We start from the raw sequence: 13,018 nt of genomic DNA on the forward strand, positions 1-13,018 counted from the left end.
ACAGAGCCAGTTTCAGAGCAATGACCCCATAGAAATGCTCAGACCCCCAACCCACCTTCCAGCCCTTTGAAAGACTCTGCAGCCCTTGATTTACTCTCCCAGAAAGCAAGGCCCTGTCTTTCCTCTGACACAATCAGCTACTGGTCTTTTTGTGTCCTCAAGCTTTTGGGCCCTTCCTCTAATACAAGAAGTAGGGAAGGAAGATACAATTGGAGATCTCAGGCTAACATAGCAAGACATTCACAGAAACCATCCTCACAGGAGAGAAAGAAAAGCACCCCTGAAATGCTTACAAAAATCATGCAGCATTTCAAAAGCTTTTTAAGCCTCACTAGGTCAACATAAAGCAAATATCAGAGAGAGAGAGAGAGAGAGAGAGGAGAGAGGGAGAGAGAGAAAGAGAGAGAGAGAGAGGGAGAGGGAGGGAGGGAGAGGGGGAGAAAGAAAGAAAGAAAGAAAGAAAGAAAGAAAGAAAGAAAGAAAGAAAAAATGAATTTGGGCCAGTATCAAATCACCTTCCCTTATATGGCTAAACTTTACTCTTGGAAGTTGCAAATTGGCATTAGATGTGCAATCTAACGAGATCTTAAGCAGCAGTCACAGCCATGTTTGCTCCACCATCTTTGATTAATGTAGTGATGTGTAACATTCCTCGACTGAGTAATCCATCATCTCAAAATTCACCCATCCATTGTGCCATGATTCCTTGGCTTAGCATGCATTCACGAGTATTTATGGACTGTAGCATATGCTGAGCCCCTGACCAGCACAAAGTTAAATCATATCAGTGGAGAGCGCCTGTTCCACACAGGAAGCCACCGTGTGAACATGTAATTCTGGCCACAGATGTGGATAGCAACGTCCATACCTTACTACTGTCTTGCAGAAATCCAAAGTTAATATTGGCAATCAGTGGTAGAGCCAGGGCCGAGAGGTAGCAAGAACTGAATTCTCATCACTCTGTAGAACAGGTTCACAGGCCCAGCCTTTTTAATCAAATGAGTCTTCTTCCCTTGATGAAAGCATCAGGCATTATAAAAATAAATAAATAAATAAAATCTGCTCCTAATTATCCAATGCAAATTGAAAAATAATATTTTCCACTGATAAAATCAGCAATATGAGATCATGATAATCCGAGCTGGCAAGCCACGCGATAAGATGGAGTGTGCTTGGTTTCAACTTTTCTTGAGAAACCTGGGAAAAGTGAATAATGGCCTGCTATTTATTGTACTGTTGTGCATGCATGTGTGTGTATGGGCAGGTGTGCATGCATGCATGCACATGCATGCCAGTACTGGGGCTTGAACTCAGGGACTAGTGCTTTTGCTTGGCTTTTTCATTCAAAGTTGGTGCTCTACTATTTGAGCCACAGCTCCATTTCTGGCTTTTGGGTGGTTCATTGGAGATGATAGCCTTGCGGACTTTCCTGCTCAGGCTGGCTTTGAACTGCAGTCCTCAGATCTCAGCCTCCTGAGTAGCTAGGCATCCCATGCACCATCCATGCCCAGTTTTTGCTGCATTTTAGCCACACACCTGAAGTACACTGCTAAAGTTTACTTATTTCCCCAACCTTGTCAGGCAGGGACATGTGAACCCTCTATTGGGCCAGGCACACAGAAGGGGACCTGTCACTTTATTCTCTCCATTGAGAATGAAGGTAGCTATGCCCACATCTCAAGCAAATCTGGGGACCTCTGTAGGTAAGGATTCAACCTGGCCAAAGGCAGCAGTGGAATCGGAGCCTCCCTAATGCGGGGTAAAAGAGATCAACCTGTGTGGGCAGCTGGGTAAAGAAAGGCCCCCTCTCTGCTGATGTCTGTCTGCTCTTCACATGCCTGTCATTTTCTAATCCCACCCGGGAAAAATACATGCTCTTCATTTCCCCATGGTCCAGCCAAAGTCCTTCGTGCTCACTGAGGTGCTAACTAACTCTAGCTGAAGTTCCTCCTCACATTCCTGGAACCCGATCTGGCTGGTGGGTCACAGAAAGCAACCTCTCTGGCAGGCCCTGAGCTGGTCAGGCCTGTCCTTCCAGGAGCCAAGAAGGGAGAGAAAAAAAAAAAAAGGCGGAGGGTGGAGGGTGGAGGGTGGAGGTTGCAGGGCTTGGAACCCAGCCTGGATGGAATGGGGAGGGCGGGACTGAGCAAGTTTCTGCAGCAGGCCGAGGGGAAATCAGGGCGGAGGGACTGTGTTCAGGTGTGTGCAGTTAAAAGCTGAGCTAGAGGTGCCTGGAGCTGTCTGCTCGGCCACAGATAAGAAAGGAAGCTGCCCCTGGGCTTTCTGAGGGGGAAACTGAGGTAGAAGCATCTGGATCGTCCCCCTTGAGCGAGGGACCCACCAGAAGGAGGACACCCTGGCTAATCGTGTGGACCTTGTGCCCAGGAGAAAGGAGGTAAGCACGCTGCTAGAAGCCAAGGCTGCTACTTCCTCTGCTACTTGCCACCATTTGCTAGCCTGGGATAGGCATACTGATTCAAAGAGAGACTTTAAACCTGCCCTCCACCTCAGGACTCTAGGTCATGGGGCGAGAGCCAGCCATCAGAAACTTCAGCCTAGAAAAATCCCCTTCTGAGCCACCGATGGAGGAAGCTAGCCCGTGGCCCAGGCCACCAGGCCCAAGGCCTGCAGGTGATTGGCTTAGGAGAGCACCTGTTGCTCTATTATAGTGATGTGCACCGCACCCCATGCTGCCAGACAGTCCTGCAGGTAGTCTCTGCCACTGCTACCTGACTTCTCCATCTGGGGAGCTGATTGTGTATGGACAAGGGGTCTCTACACAAGGTTGGTGAAGATAACTGCATGGGGCTTTGAAAAACAGGAAGGGGTGGAGAATACAGCTAAGCAACTGTTTTTAGGATGATGCCTAATTAAAAACAACAATGGTAAAAGTCGGTGATAGCATTCACAAAGCATGGTGGGAGGTCCTTTCATCTCAGCCGCTGTGGAGACAGCTGCTCATCATTACCTCTCACTGCTGGCCGGAGGGTAAGGGCATGGGAGGGGAACTGATCTCCCAGCCCGTGCATTGAGGAGGCTGTGGTTAAAGGGGTCTTTGGGGAGGGGGAAGGGGGGTTCCCCAGATTCAGCTGGAGAGGAACAAGCTGGGATTGGAAGGCACCTCTCTCCAGGCAGAATAGATAACCCCAAGCCTCACTCCTGCTGTGAGAGACACTACTCACACCTAGAGCTGGGGCCCCACCTCCCCGGGTCCCTCCAGTCCACATGAGACCTTCCACAATGCCAGGAAGAACTCAGAGTCCCTGGCGGCTCAGGAAGGAAACCTACAAAGGCCCCGAGGTGGTGAACTTATTTGGCAGAGGAAGGGAGATTGTGGCTGGGATGCTGGCCCAGCCCCTTGGCCATGGAGAATTCGATCTCACCTTCAAAGCCAGGGGAGCAGCTCCCTGGGGGAGCAGCCCCAGCGGCTTGCGCTGCCTGCCTTGCCCCCTGGACTTGTCCTGGAATGGGCTTTCTCTCTCCCACTGGCTTTCAGCTCAGCCATGGCCTCTGGCGGAAGCTTTCCTGGACCAGGGCATCCAACACCCCACTCTGATCGCATCTAGGGTTTTTCCCCGAGGCTTGTCACCAGTTGATGAGCCTGCCTTGCTTGCATCTCCCAAGTCAGGACAGAAGTCCATAAAGATGGCCCCTAAGTCATCTCTGGACACCACTGGAACCCAAGGCTGAGCAGCGTCCCTGGTCACTGGGGCTCAGGGAACCCATGAGGAATGGAGGGGAAATGGGGGCCTGTGGAGCCTCACCCACTCACGAGGAAGCAAACGCGCCCCTGTCAGAGCTGAAAGCAAAGGGCGGCTGGCCTCGGGGCTGGGTTGGTTATCTGAGACCCCACTGCGCACCGGAGGACGGCTTCTGCGGGCCACTCGATTATCCCACAAGCCACCTGTGGCCTCCTAGACATGCAATGGGACCGTGATCTGGAAAGACCTCCCCGTGCCCTGGGACCCCACCGACCGCTTTATCAGAATGCCCAGGATGCTTTGCTCTTTTGGAGCATGGGTTTGCTGTTGAGAATGGGACAAAGCAGGGAGTGGGGGTCGGGGCTCCTGCAGCATCTCTGGAGCTCCAGTGTGGGTTGGCAGGGGGGTCATCACCCCAGAAGCCGGGGGAGGGGGTGAGTTTCACGTGTGACACAGCCCCTCTGCAGAGAACTTTGACTGCAGAGCATGCAGCCTCTCACAAGCACCCCGCCTGCAGGCAATGGGAAAACCAAGATGCACACGAACGTGTGTGTGTATGTGTGTGTGTGTGTGTTTGGGAGGATTTTTCCCTTGCAGAAAATCCACAATTCCCACACACACACACCCCAAATTAGATTATTAAGGATAAGAGGAGAGACTTCTTTGCAAGATTCCTCTTCCCAGACAACTAGCTCCAAATTGACCCCGGAGCAAGCAGCCGAGTGCTCAGTCTCCTCCCGGCACACGCATGGTGTTTGGCATCAATACGTCTGCCACCGGCTTTTACATGTCCAGGTCTTCATGTCAAGTATTCTGTTGTTCATGGCAAGGAGCGTTCGGCCTCGCTTTGGCCCAACTCGACTGAAGACGTCGGATCCATAGGTTGGATCTGTGGTTCTCCCGATCGTATTTTTCTAGTCCCTTGTGGTATATAATCTTCATGCGCAGATTCGTAGGAAATGGCTCTTCCAAAAGTAAATTGTTGAAATCGGAAGCCGAGGGAGAGACGTGGTGATTTTTTCCGGGGAGGTGAGCGGTGTTGTACCACGGAAAGAGAATTCCACATAGTGTCTGGAGACCTGGGTGTGAATCTCTGTCCCACTTCTGCGTTCGTTGTTGTTTTTGGGTGGGCAGCACTGGTGTTTGAAGTCGGGACTTTGTGCTCTCTTGCTTAAACCATACCTCCAGCCTTTTCCCTGCACTGATGATTCTTGCGATAAGGACTCTCTTCCTGGGTGTCTGCCCGGGCTGTGGTCCCCCGGATTTAGGTTTTCTGTCGTCGTAAGGATGATGCATGCATACCACCGTATCCATCTTCTTCCATTGAGATGGAGTCTTGCTGACTTTGTTTTTGTTTTTTGTTGGTTTTTGGTTTTTTTTTTTTTTTTTGCCTGGGCCTTGCTGGAACTCCCAATCTCAGCTTCCCATTTGGGTGCCAGGGGCAAGGCCTTCTCTCCCACCTAGAGGTCCAGAAGCGATCTCGTGAACTCTCTTACCCAGGCTGGTCTTGAACCTCCATCCTTCCCATCCCAGCCTCTTGAGTAGCCAGGCTCACAGGCGTGAGCCACCTCCCCTGCACGGACCCTATTCCTTGATGATCCCGTTCCAACAGCTTGTGCCCTGATGGGTATCGGCGGCAGCTGCCGCTGTGAGGATTCACTGAGATGTTAGCTAAGGTCTCGGAGATTCCTCATGTGTTGCGTGCCAGTTGTCTGTGGTTTTGGAAGGAGGCCATGCGGGATTTAGAAGGTGCCAGGTTGCTAGGGCAGAGTGGAACCCAGATTTTACCCACCAGGAAGCAATCAATACCCTCTACCCTACGACCTGGAAATTCTTCTTTAGACACGATTTTGAGGCAACCAGATCTGACCTCTTCGTGGACCTCACCCCCTAGGAAGATGCCCCTTGGAAAGTGTAGGGATGGATTTCACAATGGCGGCCTGTCTTGTTTACCAAGAAGAAAAAGAAAATATTGCCAAGGGTTTTCCCATCCTCCACGTTCCCTTGTGGCCTTTAGAAGGAAATGGATGGCTGTTTTCCTAAAGAAAACCAAACGGAGAGCCTTCTGGCCTGTTATCCCAGCTACTTAGGATGCAGAGATTAACTGAGAGAATTACAGTTAGGGGCAAGCTGAAGGCAAACAAATAGCAAGACTCCCATCTCAACAACAGTAAGCCAGGCAGGTGGTACATGTCTATAATCCCAGCTGCTGGCAATTACAGGTAGGAATATCATGGTCTGTGCAAGCAACTCAAGGCTCTACATAAAAAGTAGCTAAAAAGAATTACAGGATAAAAGGGATGGGGTGTGACTCAAGCGGTAGAGCACCTGCCTAGCAAGTGGGTACCACCCAAAAAGAAAGTACCACCAAAAAAGGAAAAATAAAGAAAGGGGGGCGGGGAGGAAGCGATCCATCTCGCCTGGAGCATAGTCTATAGAACCAAATGGTTTCAGATTCCTTTGGAAGAATTGCCGTGTTCTGTATCCTGTATTGGAGAACCATAGCATACTGCTAGTGACCATTCATTCATTACTACAATGGGGCTCTGTGTCCTTGGATCCATGTCTCCACCTCTCTGTGGTTCTGTGAGGATTGGGATTGACTCGGCCTTTCGGTCATGTGGGTTACACGTGCAGGAAGCTCCATTATCTCCTCCCACCACATCAGGCCAGACGAGCGGCTCACTCAACGACCAGATCCTCTGAGCTTGCCCTTGGCTTACCCCATTCACTCAATGGCCAGGTCCTCTGAGCTTGCCCTTGGCTTACCCCGTGACATCATACTGCAGCTACACTCTCCAGAACTCCCCAGCTCCTGTGGAAGTCCCGGACACCAGCCAGCTTTCCCTCTCTACCCAGCCACAGTCCATGCGGGCTGGTGTTTTGAAAATACCTCCAGGGTTTCACCAAACATGCCAGAACTTGCTCCTTTCTTCTGCAATCTTGCCCTGGGCAGGCAACCCTGATTAGCTTGGGGGAGAAAGTCTGCTCCCTTAAGTAATCAGATGCCCCCCCCCCGACCCTCCCCCTGGGCATAGCTTCTTCCAGCTCAGGGAAGCCTTTGCCCCGGGAGGCTGACATGTGTGAGGTGTAAAATCTCACCTGTGTGCAGAGTTGGGCTGAGTGACAGAGGGAACGGCCCTGAGCTCTGCCCTGGGCTGGTGAGAAATGGGTGCCCTGTGCTGTTAGTTCACACACACACACACACAGCGTTGATATTGACACACACACACACACACAGCGTTGATATTGACACACACAAACACACATACGCACACAGCGTTGATATTGACACACACACATACACACAGCGTTGATATTGACACACACACACAGCGTTGATATTGACACACACACACACACACAGCGTTGATATTGACACACACACACACACAGCGTTGATATTGACACACACACACACACACAGCGTTGATATTGACACACACACACACACACACACAGAGCGTTGATATTGACACCAGCCCTGGCCTTGATTATACCACCTTCCCAATCCAGGAGAAGATCGACCAGGGTCAGGACGACACAATCTGTGCCCAGCCTGCCGAGAGCGATCACCATGCTAATAATTAATAACAGCTGGATTGCATTGAGCAGTCCCTGCACACAGAGGCCACACTCTCAAGGGGATTCCAACCTGATCATCTAGGGAAGAGAAAAGGCCCAGAAAGCCACAAGGCCAGAAGGGACCATTCTAGGAGATAAACCCAAGCCCGAGTGACTAAACACATGCTCTTCACCTCTGAACCACTCTGAGCTGAGATGGTCTGATAACACAGTACAGATTAGATGGGGGGGGGGGGGGAACCCGTTCCACCAGCCGGGCAGCCTTCCCAGACGGTGGACAAACCTGCTTGGCCTGTTCCCAGGCACCCTTCCAGCAGGCATCTAGCTGGTGAAGTGTGTTTTTCTTCCCCCACACACACCACCCACCCCACACACATTTTTTATTAGCAGCAATTAGTTGTGCAAGAGGGTTTTACTTGTCAGGTATGCATAGCATGGGCCTTGAGCAGACCCAATTCCAACCAACTGCATTGTTCCATTTTCACACGCATACGTGATGAAGTTTGGCCTCATTTGCCCTCACCCCCTCCAGCAAGTACAGCACAAGACAAGGAATGTTTTCCATTCCTGTCCTTCAGAGTTTTTTCCTTTGTCTCCTATTTTTTTGGGGGGGGAGGGGAATGGGGGACTGAATAAATTCCTTTACTCCTTACCTGGACTTTTCTCCCATAGAACTGAGCACTTAAAAGTGAGTCCATTAAGCTGGGTGGCAGTGACTCACACCTGTTATCCTCGCTACTCAGGTGGCTAAGATCTGAGGATTGCAGTTCAAAGCCAGCCCGGGCAGGAAAGTCCCTGAGACTCTTATCTCCCACGAACCACCAGAAAACTGGAAGTGGCGCTGTAGCTCAAAGCGGTAGAGCGCTAGCCTTGAGCAAAAGAGCTCAGGGACAGCGCCCAGGCCTCGAGTTCAAAGCCCCTCCCCCCCCCAAAAAAAGTGCATCCATAGGTAAATTTTATGTGTATTTCACTACAATGAAAAGAGTGAGGCTGCTCTTGAGGTTCCGTTGTGGAACTATCTTTAAGACAGGGTGGAAAGTGGAGGAGAAAGCAATACATTGCCATGCCTGAGGTTTTCAGAAGGGACACACATACGGCCCTCTATGGTTCCTACAGGCAAGGACCCTGTGGGAGGGTCATTTCCATCGGAGAGGGAGAGGCCTGGAGCTTAGGAGTAGGGAAGGAGCGAGGGCTCAGTGTCCACTGCTTAGCACAGATACGTGTGCTGTGAGCATGCATCACTCACGCGGATTCATTTGGCGGGGCAGGGGGAAGACCAAGATTTGAACTCAGGGGGCTCCCACTTGCTTGCCTCGCTGGCACTCTACCCCTTGGGCCACACCTCCAACCTGGCTTCTCGTTGGTTGTAGTGGAGAGGGAATCTCTCAGCCTTTTCTGTCCAGGTTGGTCTCAAACCACGCTCCTCCAGATCTCAGTCTCCTGAGTAGCTAGGATTGCAGGCATGAGACCTGGACATCTGGCTCTGATACACAATGAGGGTTTTTTAATCTCTCAGAAAAATTGAAGGGGGCCGGGGGGGGGGGAAGCCATGTTATCAAGATTCCTGAATGGTTTGCCTGACATCCTGAGCATGCGCAGTGCGGAGTGAAATCAACTTTGCAGGGTGGAACTTGACCCTGGACGCAGATGTTATTAGGTCACTCAGAGATTTTAAATAGGACCAACTCTGCAACTACGTGATGGTGTTTCATTCAGCGTGAGTTCCACACGCCTCTTCAAAACCTCCAAGAGGCGACACTGATCAGGATGTATTGGATTCCTAAACTGCTGTGCTAAACGGCACCTCCTCTGTACAACGACATAAAGATCATTTTAAAAAGTAAAATGAAATAGAAACTTGTTGCCTGCCCCATACCTAGGAGCACTCGCCGGGAAACTAGCTCTCCTCTATGAATGTTATATGAGGACTAGTTAATAGTGAGGTGTGTTTGCGCTGGGGGAAGAAGATCTTCCAATTTGCCAGCTCTGAACACATTTTTCTCCTTAGACCCAAACCATAGACTCCAATCACTATAACACCACAACCGACTTCACCATGCTACACCAAAGCCTGCACCAATGAAAGGTTCTTTAATGAACAGTACAACATACAGGGAGAGTCATGGAAAACTCCTGTTTGGGACCTACAACGACATAGCTTTGCATGCTTCCCCAAGCCCCAAGTAGGATGGGGTTGATTCCTGGCCCACAGTTCCATCAGACCCCAGTGCGATGAGCAGGAGAACCCCGCACGCCACTGTCTCGGGGCTCATTACGATTTCCACTCGAGCATCTCTTCTGCAAGATGATGCTGCCCTCACTGCGGTTGAAGCCCAGAGCTCCACTGCTGTCTCCTCTCTCTCTCTCTTAACAAGCAGGAGGAGAAGAAGAGGGGGGAAAATACTGCAATCTCTTAGCAAGTTATCTGACACATTTCTAAAATATAAGTGAAACCTCATTACATGGATGAGCAGCTTTCCATCAGCTCAGCCCTGGCTCTGATATGAATGTAATTGTGGTGAGCTGCAGAGTGGACAGGAAGGCCAGCATCAGGGTTAGGCGAAAGGAATGGCGGAAGGCAAACAGTGGTGCCTGGGAGGTGGTGTGTGTGTGTGTGTTCGTGCATTATTGTGTAGGTGTGATTGTGTGAATATGGACCGGCCATTAATGCTGCATTGATTCACCATGAAGAGTTCATCGACATTATTCTCTTCCCTCTACCCTGACCTTCTCCCCTCTCTCCTTTTAGACCCTGTGTCCTCTCGGAGCTCACATTGACTACTAGTCAAGAAAGCCTTCTTACTCCATCCCTAGCCTCTATCCCCTGTTTCTCTAGCTCCTATGAATCCTGTATGCATTTACTACATTTCTAATTCAAACCTGTATATATACGCTCTCCCTCCCTCCCTCTCTCTCCCTCCCTCCCTCTCTCTCTCTCTCTGTCATTTCTCTTTTTTCTTTCTTTCTTCTTTTTCTCTTAGATGAGGTCTTGCTATAAAGCCCAGCTGATCTCGAACCCCAGCTTTGCTGAGTGCTGGGGTTTTAGGTGGACCCCCCCCCAGGACCACAGGGACAGATTTGTGAGGCTTCTTCAATCTTCTCCTATAACTTCTTTGCCTGATGGTCTAGCACAGACCTGAACATAGAAGAAAGCTCAGCCTGATGCATATTTACCTAGCCAGGCACAGTATAAAAGCCTGCTTAATTTTCTTCTATACATATATTCATACATAAACGCACACATTGGTGCATATATATACCTTAAGTGGCAACCAGTTTGCATTTTATGAAGTGTTTTTTAAATTTTATGAAGTGTTTTTTATTTAAGTTTGCTAACTGATGTATACAAATGAAAATACTTGCCACGGGGTTCCATGAAATGTTTCAATTTACGTGTCTGTTGTAGGATGTTTAAAGTAGACAAAACACATCTTTCTTCTCAAACATTTATCATTCTGGAGAAGGGTTTTACTGCTTTAGCCCAACCTGTCAAACAGTGAACAATCGGGCAATTAGCAAGTTCTGATAAACGATTGCTAATTAAATTTTATGACACATAGAGTGGAGCCCATCTATCTTTGTGCTAAAAAGAAACTCAATATTTCTCTTTGAATTGCTGCAGATCTTTCGCAGAAGGTATATATTTATTTAAGCAATTTCCAGGGGGAGTTAGTTGTAGGAATTGCAATTTGCTGAGAGATTGGACTGGGTATTTCCATGGCAAATAATTCCATTTACATTACACTCCAGCCCAGTTACATTACATGCCCTGAATAACTCAGTACAAGACTTCCAATGGCATAACAGGTAAAAGAATACAAAGAAGCCATAAAGGAGACACAATATGGACCTTGAATCTCTTCAGCTTTATCACTAGCATGCTTTCTTACGAGACTGGAGGGGAGAAAGGAGTTGTGTCTCCAAATTCAGATGGGAGCTATGGGCCAGGAAGAGAGAAGGACGATGACTTTTGTGTACTCTTATAGGACAGTACGACCTAAATGCAATCAAATGGGGTAGTGCATTTTGAAAACTGTAGAGACCTAAACAAATGCTCATTTTTTTTTTCAGTCAGTGAACATTTGCTGGCTATATAACTGGAACAAGTCACAAAACTGGCCAAGTCCCTGTTTTCTGCAGTGTCTTTCCACTGGGATTGCACAGGCAAATGAAGAAGATTTCAAGGGCGGTGCAGTCTGGCTGCAGGGCCTTGCACTGCTTTAGCTGAGAAACACAGAAAACCTTCCCAGGCAGGAACCCGGCCACTGGAGAGCAGCCAGCCTCATCCTAAAGAGACGGGAATGGGACCATGTTTCAGGGCCTAAGACCGACTTGTCAAGAGTCTAAAGGGGGCAGGGAGGAGAAGGGGCAAAGCCAGGAGAGAAATGGACAGAGGCAGAGTTGTAGAGGGCATTTGAACCTATAGCCCAAAGGTGGAGGGACTTGGTCAGGGTCACTGGGACATTCTTTAGTTTGAGGAATTCGATCTCCTGGCTCCCTGACCACCACCGGGGTTCCGCGTTACTGAGCCTCTGACAGCTGGTGGCGTCCATGTCTAACCGCAGAGACCTTGGAATAGAATCAGATACTGTGCTGGCGATGATACTGTCCCTGAGAATGTTCTCCAGTGTACTATGTCCCTCTGGAATAGGAGGACTACGTTCCTATCATGTAGCTGTTTTATAGACCAGAAAAAAAAAAAAAAGCCAGATGCTGGTGGCTCAAACCTGTAACCCTAGCTACTCAGGAGTTCAGGAGGCTGAGATCTGAGGATCACAGTTCAAAGCCAGCTCAAGCAAGAAAATCTGTGAGGGGCTGGGAAGGTGGCTCAGTGGTAGAGCACTTGCCTTGCATGCCTGAGGCCCTGGATTCGATTCCTCAGCACCACATAAGCAAAAAGAAAAAAGCCGGAAGTGGCGCTGTGGCTCAAGTGATAGAGCGTTAGCCTTGAGCTGAAGAGCTGAGGGACAGCGCCCAAGCCCAGAGTCCAGGCCCCATGAACGGACCCAAAAGAAAAAAACAACAACAACAAAGAAAATCTGTGAGATTCTTATTTCCAATGAACCACCAGAAAACTGGAAATGGAACTGTGGCTCAACGTGGTAGAGCTCTAGCCTTGAGAAAAGAAACAAAACAAAACAAAACTCAGGGACAGAGCTCAGGTTCTGAGTTCAAGTCCTACCACCATACACAAAAAAGAAAAAGAAAAAATAGCAGTAACGTCCCAAGCCGTGTATGTCAATGTTAGTTAATATAGTTAAATAAGAAATAACCCAGGGAGGTATGTCTGCACCTCAACTCATCTGACAAGATCATAAGCCTTCTGTTCATTTCTGAATCTTGCACAGTGTTTTGGCACATAGCAGATCCAATTGATATTTAATATACCAAATACTTAACAAACTCAAGTTTAACTTATATTTGTGACTCAAGATGGTGTGAAAGTGAAATTCTGTCAGTGGAAGCCATCCTTGGAATCTTGATCTTTTTCCTAGGTTAGAAATAAGGAACACATGGGGCTGGGAAGGTGGCTCAGTGGTAGAGCGCTTGCCTTGCATGCCTGAGGCCCTGGGTTCGATTTCTCAGCACCACATAAGCAAAAAGAAAAAAGCCGAAAGTGGCTGCTGTGGCTCAAGTGGTAGAGCGCTAGCCTTGAGCTGAAGAGCTGAGGGACAGCGCCCAGGCCCAGATTTCAGGCTCCACGACCGGACCCAAAAAAATAAGGAACACAT

The 13,018-nt window shown here is 49.2% G+C and overlaps 1 protein-coding gene across 1 annotated transcript in view; it reads left to right on the top strand.

The window, feature by feature from the left end:
* The first annotated feature begins 2,323 nt into the window (after window positions 1–2,323).
* Window positions 2,324–13,018, top strand: part of Atp10b (ATPase, class V, type 10B) — a 132,714-nt gene continuing 122,019 nt past the window's right edge. The window contains exon 1 of the mRNA XM_013028609.1: window positions 2,324–2,395. The gene's annotated coding sequence lies outside the window, so the exon portion shown is untranslated. The remainder of the gene's footprint in view (window positions 2,396–13,018) is intronic.

This window comes from Dipodomys ordii, unplaced genomic scaffold, assembly GCF_000151885.1.
Source record: "Dipodomys ordii isolate 6190 unplaced genomic scaffold, Dord_2.0 Scaffold112, whole genome shotgun sequence".
In the NCBI taxonomy this organism is placed as follows: domain Eukaryota; kingdom Metazoa; phylum Chordata; class Mammalia; order Rodentia; family Heteromyidae; genus Dipodomys; species Dipodomys ordii.